Here is a 14,115-nt window from a genome sequence, read left to right on the forward strand (position 1 = left end):
CAGTTATCAGTCGGCAGTACATTATACATTGTTGCTGCAAAATTGCACCTTCTACATTCACGGTCATATTGATACTGCTCACCACCGCGTTCCCGGGACAGTGAGTATACATTAGAACAGTATACACTACAACAAGACAACAGTTATATTAGACTACAGTCAGCAGCACATTATAAATTATCACTGCAAAATTGCACCTTCTACATTCACGATTACATTTGAGAGTGCCCACGCCCGCGTTCCCGGGACAGTGAGTATACACGACCACAGTCTACACAACAACAGTTAAACCATACTACATTCGGCAGCACTTCATAAATTGTTGCTTGCTGCAAAATTACACCTAATATGCTAGTACTTGCGAGTGCCCACGCCCGCGTTCCCGGGACAGTGAGTATACACGACCACAGTATACACAACAACAGTTAAACTTTACTACATTCGGCAGCACTTCATAAATTGTAGCTTGCTGCAAAATTACACCTAATATGCTAGTAGGTACTTGCGAGTTCCCACGCCCTCGTTCCCAGGACAGTGAGTATACACTACAACAAGACAACAGTTATATTATACTACAGTCAGCAGCACGTTATAAATTATCACTGCAAAATTGCACCTTCTACATTCACGGTCACATTTGAGACTGCTCACGCCCGCGTTCCCAGGACAGTGAGTATACACTACAACAGTATACACAACAACAAGACAATAGTTATATTATACTACAGTCGGCAGCACATTATAAATTGTTGCTGAAAAATTGCACCTTTTAAATTCACAGTCACATTTGAAATTGCTCACGCCCGCGTTCCCGGGACAGTGAGTATAGCAACAGTATACACTACAACAACAGTTTTTATACTACAATCGGGGACAAATTTCTGTTAAAAATTGCACCTTCAACATTCGCGGCCACCACTTGCGAGGGCCCACGCCCGCGTTCCCGGGACAGTGAGTACCTTACACCAACATCAGTACCTATACATAACAACAGTTATACAATACTACAGTCAGAGTAAATACAAATGAGTAGGTCATCTTCATAGAAACGCACCGAGCGCGGTTTGTATGTGAGCGCGCCAATATACGTATTCGGCGCGCACGCACACACTGACAAAATTCGGCCCACCTCACCGCTAATCACCGCTAAATTTTGTCAGTGTGTGCGTGCGCGCCGCATACGTATTGGCGCGCTCACATACAAACCGCGCCCGTGCGTTCCTATGAAGATGACCTACTCATTTGTATTTACTCTGCTACAGTTAGCAGCATATTCTACTTGGTCTTCCGACTTGTCCAGGGAGGGGCATTAACTACACAGCAGCGGAGTCCGTTGAAGTAATTTGTGAAAATCACACACCTCCTATAAACACACAGGTCAGGACTTCACAAAAACGTTTCGCATTTGCTCACTTACGCTATAATTATGCCGTATATATCTATGAGAAAAAATTTAAGCATGTATGAATGTATTCCTAGTATGCACCTTGCAAAAACCCTATCGAAAAATGAACTGTGGACTGTGAACGAATATTTACCAATCAGAAACCAACCTAGTTAACGCAAATCGCGAAAGCCAAGAAAAAAAAACAACCTAGTTAGGTAGTTATGCCTTTACGGGATTAAACCCACCACTGCAGCTCCTGTAAGCCAAGATTTAGGTACAGTTATTATCAGGCACATCCTTTCCTTTAAACAAACAAAAGCAACAATCTACGTGTAGGTACTATCAAAGGAATGCTTCAGCGATATGCAAATAGACAATACTTAATGACCACTTTCATATTTTATCAGACGCACTATTTGCACATGTTCCATTATCTCATTAGGCAAATATCTAGGTAATTCCGTCGACAATACGGGAGATTGTTTTCAGTTTGCTATAACCTTTGTGTGGTTTGGTCGTATTTTATAGTACATATTGTTGGTTTGGTGGAAATCGGGCCTCACTTGTGGACCGTGCTTGTGGTGTGAAACGCGTAAAGACTCGTTTTAGTTCCGTTGCTATCAGTTTTGAAGTTCAGGCGTCACATCTTTAGCTGATGTGATTAGTGAAATTTCCGACGTCTTGGTGACCTTTGAGACTTTAAAATGACTCGTAAACGTGGTTAGTCATGAATATAGAACTCTATTACATGATGATGACTGAACCTATAAGTTTTAATGAGGAGACCAAAAGGGAACGTTCGCACAGCAATCCAGGGAGATCTGTGAGGTTTGCTCTCAGACGAGAGAGTCTTCCATTATCTGGTATCAAAGAAGTATGGTTAAGAAGTAAGAGGAGTATTTCGCCAGAATCTTTTTCGTGGAGAAGAAGGTAAATTATTTTTTTATTTGAACTAGTATTTAGCAGTTTAGAATGTGTCATGTTGATGTGATTGAATTAATGGCCTGATTCCATTGGCAGGGAAAGCAATGATATTGGTAATGAGTAAAGTTAGTGCTACTAATAATAAACTATGTATTGTCAATTAGGTAGGTTATGTTGTTATCCTCATTGCCTTTAAAAGTTACTTCGTTTACTTCATGCCGAACAGTTTTCATTCAATAAGTAACGTTATTTTTATAATTTTTCATTGGACAATACCAATTTATTGTTTGTTTTTCCTTAATCAACATACAACACCTAAACGTTTTTGAGAGGATAACTATTGTTTAATAATTTGAACCTCATTTTCATTCAGTTTATTACTCCGAATTCGAAGTCATTACAAAACACAACAGTACAATCAAGCCAAAATGTTTTATCTAACGCTATTGTATCAGATTGAGTATTGTTGAACATCTGTTTCTGTTGTTATCTTATTTATATTTCTGTTCGTCGAGAGCCTGTTGCTGATAAGAGGTTTTGAATTGGGATTAATAACAACCATTTACTGTAATGTTTCAAGCGTTTGGTAGGTCTTCATGCTACGGAATCGTGATGTTATGTATTTAGGGATTATTTCTTGAAAAAATGTGTATTTATATTGCCGTTAGGTAATAACAAGTCATTATACATAGTCATTTCTTTATCCAGCTCTCTTATTCAGGTCGTCGGTTCATCAAGCTAGTGGGACGTGTGGTCTGCGGTCCTATTCGTTATAATTCATATACAAAATGATTAGGCAAGTCAAAAGTTACGTTTCTATTTCCAACTCAGTATTACCTACCATTTTTCAGATAACAATCTAAGCTTTGAGGCCATTAAAATAATAACCTTTATTATTTTCCCTTATATCAGTTTCATCTTCGGCTTTTTCCAAATAATTGACCTCCTATTGCTGATCGTAGAATGTACACGTGCCGTGTCTTATAATACATTTTCATCCACGTGTTTCGTCCTTAAATGGCCCAGACATTATGATTTTTCTCCCATTAAGTAAGTTTATTTCTAGATAAGGGGTCACTTTTATTGCGTGAGTTTTGGCAAGCAAAGCTCTTTAAGCAAGGTGGATGGACTGGAATTGTAATGAAGATGATGTTTCTCTATTCAGATTCACCAACGTCGTCTTGTCATCATCAGTTCAGTCAAAAATCTGTTTACTTACTTCCTCTGTTAAAAATAAATAAATATGCGACGGTTAAGGCTGTCATCATGATGCATTGGTGGAATAAAATGAAGTAAGTAGGTATTAATTAAAGAAACAAACGACTAGGGCTAATTTTGGTTAATAGGCTGTAGGATGGTTAAATATTTATTAAAAGAAGTACTAAACAAACAAACGACTAGGGCTACTTTTGGTTATTAGGCTGTGTAGTTAAATATTTATTAAAATAAGTTATTAAATAAATAAACGACTAGGCCTACTTTTGGTTAAGCTGTACATAAAGTTAAATATTTATTGAGGGATATCTTCCTGACCTTATGATGAAGTTTCAACTTTTTGAAACGTGCGCAGCTGACGTTTGAATCATTGTTTATCGGCGTGCCGCTGAAATAAATATGTTACGTCAGTTATCAGATTCCGAAAGAACTGTGTTCATAAAAACAGTGGCAAAATATACTGTCAGATTAACTTTGTTTTATGGCTGCATGAAATATGCGAGTTGCCTATTAGTATAAAGGCCTAGGTTGGGTTTCATGAAAACCTAGATCTGAAAATGTCTGAAATTCCTGAGAGGCCTGAAATTCGTACAAACTTTAGGTAAGGTTCCTGAAAACATCCTGAAACTCGGTTAGGTAGTGAAAGAGAATTTATTAGTTACCTATAAAGACCTAGATTAGGTTACATGAAAATCTAGATCTGAAAATGTCTGATATTCCTTTAAATGTTAGGTCAGGTTCCTGAAAACATCCTGAAACTCGGTTTGGTTCTGAAAGAATGTTACTCAGTGAGTCCTAACAAGACCTAAGTTAGATTTCATGAAAACCTATCTGAAAATGTCTGAATTTCCTGAAATATTTAAAATTCCTGATATCATTTTTTTTCTGTTTTTGGGTTTTAACATTTATAAGCTTGATGCTCGAGCATTTTAACGTAAAATTGGTCCAATACCTCCATTATATTGATAAGTACTTAATGGTTATTTGTAAACAAACATACGTAGTACGTGGAACTTGTTTGTTACATGATTTCACAGTCGATTTGATATCGAGGCCCCGCGGCACGTGCTGTTGTTGGTCAATAGAAATGTTTAGCCGATTAATTCCTATAGCGAAATATTTTCTATTTCTATTAAATTAAGTAGAAAAACATTCGCTTTAATTTTACCGAAATACGAAAATATTATTTTACTAAAACACATCAAAATAAGTAAATATAAACATCATAAAAGCATAAAGTAAAAGGTGCCAAATATCTACAAGTACTTACATGTATATTTGGTTTGTTGTATAATAATGACGACAAATTCCATCAATTAAAAATTAGTGAAACTGTAAGACTTTACAGACCTAATGAAATATAATAAACAAGCAATATTCCTTAAACAAGACATGAAAAGACAAGTTTAATTTTTTTCAGTGATATCCGTGATAATCTGAAATACCGAGAAGGCTGGATAGAAGTACCAACTGTTAAGTCGAAGACAATACAAGTACCTACCTAATACCTAATTTTATATAGGGCAAGGACCAAAGCCCGTATTACAATCCAGTGAATATAGAAGGTTTTAGGACGAGCAGCATTCAATGAAACCTTCATAAAACGGAGCTTATCCGTACAGCAAAGTTTTTAATTCTGTGTGTTCATCCGTGGACGGATCCGGTCGTGGACGGTCACTCTGTCGTATTATTAGATTACTGCCCTTGATTCAAATGGACATTCCTATTAAGGTCAGATATAGACTTTTATTAACACTAATAAAGATAGAGTTACTCATATTGAATGTTCGTGCCATTTAAGTCGGAGTCGAAACCTAACTTCGGACTCCTCCTATGCTCTTCTGTCTGATTAATTTTGTTGCGGGACCAATTACAGTATAACTTGCCCCCAGGACAAACTTGACCTTCACTGGTGGGTTTTTACTGGCGGTCAAGCTGTAGATCCTACCTACACAGGAGTTGCAGCGGTGGCAACGAGAGGTGGGAATAGCCCCTATTCGTACCATTAAACACAAAAGGAAAGCTTGAAAGGGCTTACATACAAACAAATTAGCAATTAATAGCTGTACACAATACTTCCAATACCTTTACAAAATACTAATTTGTACGTGTTTGATTGAAGTAGTGTCTAACCGTAATTATCAGGCTGTTAGTATCGACCCACTACAAACAAGTAAGAATTAATACATGTAGAGCCAATTTATGTTTGATTGTAAACGACATTATTATTAATCTAAACTCAATTTGAACATATATATAATATTTCTATCAATATTTTTATTTACTATTCATCGCTTTTAGAAATGTCTTTCCTACCACTCTCTATTTGAGAGATTTGATATTTCTTTTTATTTTAGAGTATACGAGTAGATTATGGGTAATCCGCTCAAGCGAGGAACGCGAGACTTCAAATTCGTAAAAGATAACAAAAGTTTGACGAAAATAATCGATAGGTAAACTTTTTGACTGTTGATTTTATTAGTTTTCCAAATATCAGCTGGCTTTATACACACGATTAGTTTGCTTAGCCTTGACTACAATGTTCGTTCATTCACACATAGCTTAGCTTGAAGCCTGAGGCTATCAAACTACAATTATTTTGCCATTGTTAGAAGTTTGATACCAACCGAATTTCCCATGTAATGATGCCATGATTATCCAAAAAGTCAATAACTGGAGCGCTATCACGTAGGGGATCGTTCGCTCGTTTCTTTGAGTTGCCGAAATGTTTCCCGTACTTATTTCATCTGAATTGCTTTTACTCAGTTACACTGTGTACTGGTTTTATTTGAGAACGGCTTCTCGGAATAAATTTTTTATTGTAACTTTGTGAATCATGATTTTGATATATTTTTTATCCACAACGATGTAGCTCTTGGCCTGTTGGCCTACCTAACCTAATGGAAAATGATGATCAGGCCGGTCAGGCAGGAAGCGAGTTTCACCCTGAATCCTCAAACACAGAGGAAACGGCTATCTTACCTATGTTGTAGTGGCGACAAACTCAGGTAAGATGCCTTGGTAGCTAGCCAGGTGGACTTAGAACAAGTCCACCACCACCAAACCTGCCCCCACTGGGAATCGAACCCGGGACCTCGTCTTAATATTGGCTGGCAGATATGTTTTTCGTTTCGTAAACACTAGGATGCGGCAAAATCGCTTTGCGGAGCAGTTTCCCACGCTGCAGTGTTTACTAAAACTAGAATCGCTTTGTCAAAAGCGTGGGTGAGTGACGTAAAGCAGGCGCGTGGGACGTCCGCCAAATTTACGTCATCACCACTCCCTCTAGATGCCAAAAAAATATGCAGTTGGCGCGGAATTCGTGACGTTGGATCATTTGTGACGATATGTCTGCAATGTGAACTTAACCTTGAGTGTGCATTGTAAAGGCCTAAAGAATTTATACATTCTCTCAAAGGTCAGATTCGTGAACTTTGAAAGGAAAGTTCACTGAGAACAGTTGAATGAAGGGTTTCACTGCGTGATTCGGACATTATGCATGTCCTTAGGACTTAATATGTAGGGCGTAGGGCAATTTTTTTATGGTAATAAACTGAAACTGCTATCTTAAACAAGCAAGTCACCAATGGTCTTTGAGACGGTTACTAAGCATTTTCATGGCGATCAATGGAGAACATGACCTAGGTCCTACTACCTATGGAGACTTTGAAGTCGATTTCACATTATTACTCGTGACATTTGCATGATTTCCTTACAAAAAAGCTGCATAACCATCCTTCTGGCGCAGTCGGGTAATAACAGTAGTTCACCGACCAGTTAAATCTCTATTTGGTTGATGTTGTTTACGATAGTTTATCTACAAAACTATCAGTTTGTATGAGCGCGGAGTTATGATTCATCCCTACGCTTTTTGACGGACGCATTACCTAGATACTTTATTCCTTTCCACGCATTTCTTGTTCGCGTGAGCGAAATGATTCACCCCTCTTTGCGAGCGTAAAAATAGATTTAAGCTTTAAGTACTTGTACGGAGTTCAGGCTGCCGACTTCGGTCTGACCTCAATATTCACACAGCATAGTTGCAAGAAGTAGGTTTACTTCATTCCAAAAGTTTTCTTACTAAGCATACGTCTTCGCCGATCTTGAAAATGGTCAGTCATCATGAAGTGCCCGGGCAAATCGTGAAACGCCGACACTTCATGATTTAGCCGGCCATATCGCGATGTGCCCAGTGTAAAGTCGGATGGATCGACGAGAATAACTAAGAAATATGTGTCACATTGCCATGGTGGGAAATTCTTCAGCTAAAGTTCTTTATGTGCGATATTAGGAACTTTTATATTGCACTGTGTTTTCTGTCCATTGCAATGCCGAGAGAGCTAACTTCTTCAGTAGGGAGGGATGCATAGAAAGGAACCCTAAAACCTAAGACAAAGGATTTGGTGAAGTTGCAAAACTATTCTACTTTATTTAACTCGTTCGTTCGCTCTTCTACTCGTTAGTTCGGTTCGGTCATTAGGGGCAATAAATGATAATTATCATGCAAAGTAGAATGAACCTACTGTTCTAGCGAGTCTCTATTATGACTTTGAGAAGTGGGAACTGTTAAACAGTCATTTAGGTTTTGTTTGAAATTCTACATCTGCATGTCATGTTACTCTCGGCGCTGCATGACCTAGCTAGAATATGGGAAACTAGGAACTAGGTTGTTTATATTGCGGAAAAAAAACAAATTAAAGTTTTAGATTTGTCGTAAAAACCAGTAGGTACTCTTGTAATATTGTAGTTATTATTAGGATTGAAAAACATAACTAGACTCAAAACCTTTCCATATCAAAACCATTTTTGTTTACTCAGTTGCTAGGTAATGAATCCTGTCCTGTTACCTCACACAACTACTCGTAGTTTCTAGCTCGATTACCTTCCCTCCCTCATATACACATTTCTTACAATACTTTCCATCCTTTGCAACAGCACATCATTGGTGAAAAAACAGCCTCCGCACCCAAGCAGTGGCGTAGCGTTCTATAGCTGGGCACTGTATCAAAATTTATTAGAGCCCTTTCAATTAAAAAGACCATCGAGGACCAAGAAGGTCCTAAAAATGGCTTGATGAATGGAACATGTTATCTAAAAAAGGTCATTGTAAAATTGCTATTTTTTAACCGAGACCCCCTTCATCGCGGGGCCCTGGTGAGCTTCTTAAAAACCTACACTGTCTAATGTTTCATCCGGCCCTGGACGCCCTGTCAGCTTGGGGGCCCCGTATCATTGATACGGCTGATACGGCGGTAGCTACGTCCCTGCACTCAAGTCAAAAAATCTCCCAAAAACAAAACACTGACCCTCCGCATCATGCGTAATATGCCTGCGCAAATAATGGCTTTATTATCCCTATGAGTCAGCATGACTGCATCAACTCGTTCTTATTATGATGAGCTATCTGAAAATCAACTGAGATCACTTTTATTTCGATCACGGATCTCTAATCTTTATTATGAGCTTGGATGTTGCACACTTACATCGTATTTACTCTTTAATTCAGGAAGAGTGTCTGACCCTCTTTGATGTACAGGTTACGGGAACCATTAGACACGTTGACGTTCTGTATAAACATGTTCAAGAGTTGTTTACCTTATTAATTTAATACGAACGCTGATTCATGCTTATTGAAAACAAAAAATACTTCTGAAAATACAGGGAAAAATAAAGTCAAAGTCAAAGTCAAAATTTCTTTATTTGTTTAGACTAATAAATAGTTCTTACAAATCGTCATTTTGCTCTTAAGGAGCCTCTACATGTCTCATAATCTTTTTACCCTACCAGCGCTTCGAGACCAACATTTGGCAAGTGCTGAGAAGAAGCGCCGCAACAAACTCAGTCACCACTGTCTGCCGGTTAATATAAATAAATAGAAATAGCAGTAGTAGGTACATTCGATTCAGGAGCAGTTCACTGAATTTACCATGCATTCTTGTATAGTGTATCTTATAAGAATGGGTATACAAAATTGCGTGGCATATTAAACAAGGTAGTGACGTGCTAATATCTAGACTTACAGATTACATACTCAAATACTAGTAGAAATGACTCGCATACATAAGTTGGAATAACTTGGATTGACCAGTCCCCGAAAGCAGCGCCTGTTCACAGACATGACGAGTGAACCAGCCATCGCTTCACTCGACCATATTAGAGGGAATGTAACGACCCGCCTCACTATAGTAGGTACCTAATTACGACTCACTTTAGCTTTTTCGAGTGACTAGTTTCGAAAAGCCACGTGTCATAATAATCAATTAACAGCCAGACATAGTAATTACATTAGACACCCTGCCCACTTACCTGTTATGGAAAGGGTATTTTCATATTTTGAGAGGTTTTCTGTCCGTAATGTGTAATTTCCTAGCGTAGTCTCTTGTTTTTACTGATAGTGACTAGTGACACCATAAAATGCACCGATTGCGGTAGAGACCCCGCTAAGGGTGTCAGACCTTTTCGATACCTTTAGTTAGTGGATCTTGACTTACTTGACAAGGTCATATGTCCCCTAGATGGGACAGTGGACGTCCACACGTTCAATCTTGAGCTTCGTGTTTGATCTCGCTCAATCTTGCCGATTTGCTTCGCCTCATTAAAACATTGTGTAGACAATAAGCAACATGTCAGCTATCATGATTTAGGCTAGAATTGAAATAACACAAACTCTTGACGGTAGGTTTATGATGGACTTAGGTTTACGTATTAAAACCAAACAACCCAAACTAGATTCTCGACCTCAATTTTTTTTTCTTTTTTCTTGGCTTTCGCGGTTTGCGTTTAGCCATAATGGTAAACTCGAATTTATCCCTTGATTGGTTAATTGCTAAATCTAAGCCACCACCTTATTTTAACCGTGACTATACAAACATAACCGGTGTTTTTATTTAGTTTGACAGCCTTGACGTTTGCTATAGTTAGAGTAAGATGGTGCAACCGGGCAACATGGAAAGGCCTAATAATCAGCAGTGGACGTCTCTTGGCTGAGATGATGATGATGAAAATGGTGCAACCCAGCCTAAAATTAAACCAATCAAGAGCCTCATCAATATTCGCTTGGAATTAAAGTTTTGAACTTCGTTCTGTAAATGCACTATACTCGTAGTCTTATGCTAAGCGCCAAGCAAAATCGCCATTCAGGAGATGGATAAGATCTCCACAAGTCTAACTACCACAATGACGAAATGCGTTATAGTGGATATTGTATTGTACACCTACACCGTGACAACGGTAGACGGAAAATTACCACAGTAAATTGGCTGTGACGAAAAGGAAGCTATTCTAAATAGGTATATCGGATGAAGTAATTCTAGCTGGCTCGTTGGAATCTACCCAACTAAGTATTATCACATTCGTAAATACCAGTTTAGAAACAATAGAGAAACTGCACTCGTTTATTTGTAAAATAATGACATCCAAAAGCCACGATGATACAGTTTAAAATATACATTTTATCGCTAAAGTTCCCAAGCCTTTAAGTTCATATTTTATTACTTTCCATTTTAATTTGCAATGCCGTGACTTCGGAAAAGTAACTTTCTATTTTATCTTTTGTTTCAAATTAGAACTTTTCCAACGACAAATCACAGAAGATCCTGGGTAGTTTAAAGCTTTATAAAAGGTCTGGAAGAAGAAACTGTTAGTTACTTACAGTGATTACAATCTTCAGCAGACCACCTTCTATTAATCGATAAGTTTCTCAAAGTTCAGGGATCGGGCCCTCTTTTAGTTAGTTGTTTCTTCTAATCATAAATCCTATGTCATATCCGCAGCCTTGACAAAAGAATTGGTAAGTAAGTTTCTATTCAGGAATGACGAATGTACTGGAAACTCACCCAACCGAAACCCCTAACCGAAACCTACGTCAGCCTAAGTAGACACATCATCATCATCAGCATCCTCATCATCTGAACATGGCTTAAGTTCAGATGATGACCAATGTTTTCCACACCCGGTTGTTAGCGGCCTGCATCCAGATTCTTCCTCTGCCCCATCTAGGGGACATAGGACCATAAGTCAAGTCAAGTCATCCAGATTCTTCCTAGTACAGATTAGCAAGATAAGTAAAAACAGTAAATAGGAATCACCAAGACGGTACAATTTTCTTTTGTTCATAAATAAATACCTACGAGAATGAAAATTAATGTTTAAAAAATTGCTACTGTAACGTCATGTGAAAATGGTGTGTTACACATGGGGTCTTATCTTGACCCAAATCTGCGTCGTCATGAGGAGTCTAAAAACAGAATTCCTCATGTTAACTGGCCTTTCGTTTTCCATGATCGTTACGGCAGATGGTTTTACTGTAGGTAGCAAGTTAATGGGCACTGGCATAAAGACCGAAAGTTTTTTTTTCCATGAATTTTATGTCTCTGTTCTTTTGAGCTAATCTTCAAAACAGTATTAGGGAGATTATTCCTTTAGTGTAGTTACGTCGCGAAATTATTTATCCGTAAGTAGAATCATACCATTTAGGAATCGAGATTGTTATTGTACGACATTCTTTATCACTAGGATTTAAAATTTTCGATATAGGTAGTTATCGGCTCTATCGGCAGCATCCTTCAGATAAGCTAGAGTCGAATAAAACTATGAATTCACAAGTACCTATTTACGAATCCATTTACTTGGTACATACGTATTAGGTAAGTATGCATATTATTAAGGTTCGGCCAAACCAACGCGATCACACGCGATCAACCGGCGTGGTGCAGCGATGGCGATCAATGCATTTAGGTCTGTCGCCATCGCTGCACGCCGGCTGATCGCGGTGTGTGTGATCGCGTTGGTTTGGCCGAACCCTAAATGTAACGAAGTGGTTTTCTGCGTACTGAGTACAGTTTTATCCTCTAATCTGCTATCGTGTGTCTTATCACGCACTCAATAGAGTACAATTTGGCTTGTATTAACTCTTGAGGACAGTCCCAGAATTATAGGGGACAGCAAAAGGATATTATTAGGAGCTCCCATAAAACAAGTGACACAAATTACGATTCTGTTACGTAAGTAGTAAAGGCCATTTTCAAAGGTCGTTCTCGGGTTCACCGTTAACCGATTTTATACAGAAAACCGGTGTTCCGACCTAATTAGTCTTGCTTAGCTGATCACTGTACGAGGAGGCCGTAAATTTATGTTATTGAAGTGGTTTTTAATGTTTTTCATGTTAAAAATAATTTCATTCAAGTCTTGTTTGGTATAAGGTTTCGTTAAGACCTTTGAATACTTAAGATTGATTTTATTCCTTGATAAGTATGTATATTATTTTAATTTAATAACGCATTTAATTTAATTTAATAAAAATAGTAAGTTTTATAGTGTTCACAACAATTATCTATTTTACTCATGTCTAACATTTTTTTTGACAAATACTAAGGAGAAGCGCTTATCAAGCTCCACAAACTCAGTCACCATCAACACTATCGAATAACCATGATTTGGTACGATATTTATAAATACAAGGGTGACGTTTAAATCGTTGGCATCCTTTTATTAAACTCCACTCGTAATACATAATGCATATGCATAGCAAACATAATGACAAAAATCTCATTGGATTTGTCTCATATTTGGGGGGAATGTACTATGTATCATGAGTAGTAAGAGTCTTACCTATTTTAAAAGGATGCCAACGAATCAAAGTCATCCTGTAGAATTACCTACCTATAGTATAATACCTGAAGTGCCAACAGAAATCGTTACGATAACATGGAAAACCCATTTCACCTCTACCCTCCATAACAACGTTACCGTATATCGTAGTAGTTTCATTAGTGGGGTGCCAGGTTTGACTCCCGGTATCCTAGGTGATCCCGTGTGGGGCGCCAGACTATTGATCCTTCGGAACTGGCGATGTTTTTGAACTTCGAATGTTCGTTTAGAAGAATACGTATTTTTAACACGTTAACACTACGGTGAAACTAATTTTATTTATTTTTTCAAAAGCATTAAATAAGAATTTTGTTTAAAATAAGTAAATTACCTATTCTAACTAATACTTAAAATATTTTTTTTAAATGCATTAATCACCAGAAAAATAGGAATTACTAAAATGGATACCTAGTCTGTCTACATTCATTTGAATTTTCCTAGGTACCATACCTACCAACTCAAAATTATAAGCAATAGGTTAAGTAGGCTAAAATGCATCCTAATAACCCATCATCGTCATCAATCCAACGTCATGGAAGTTTTTAGTCCTCAAACAGGTCTTCATTTGGTGTCCATGTTTGTGCCATTGACCTTTTGGATGGCTTCAGGTTTTTAGGTCATTCACCCAAGGATTCCCGGATTTCCACATGCGGATTTCCAAACGGGAATTCCATTATGCATCCGTAAAGGATTAACAAGGAATCCGTATCTACCTGTTGTGTTTTATTTTAAAAGCTACTTATGATAAGTTTTTAGTCCAACATTATAGCTACAACCACAGATATGGATTAGAGGCTACAACCTACCGAACAAAAAATTGGAATGTGAATTTGATATAAGTAGCAAGAAATATAAATAAATGTCAAAAAATATTCTGCTTAAGTTAAACTTGTTAAATCTAGAGTTCTAGACCTAGATTAACTAGTTACCTACTAACATAA

Source organism: Ostrinia nubilalis, chromosome 16 (assembly GCF_963855985.1).
Source record: "Ostrinia nubilalis chromosome 16, ilOstNubi1.1, whole genome shotgun sequence".
NCBI classification, from domain to species: domain Eukaryota; kingdom Metazoa; phylum Arthropoda; class Insecta; order Lepidoptera; family Crambidae; genus Ostrinia; species Ostrinia nubilalis.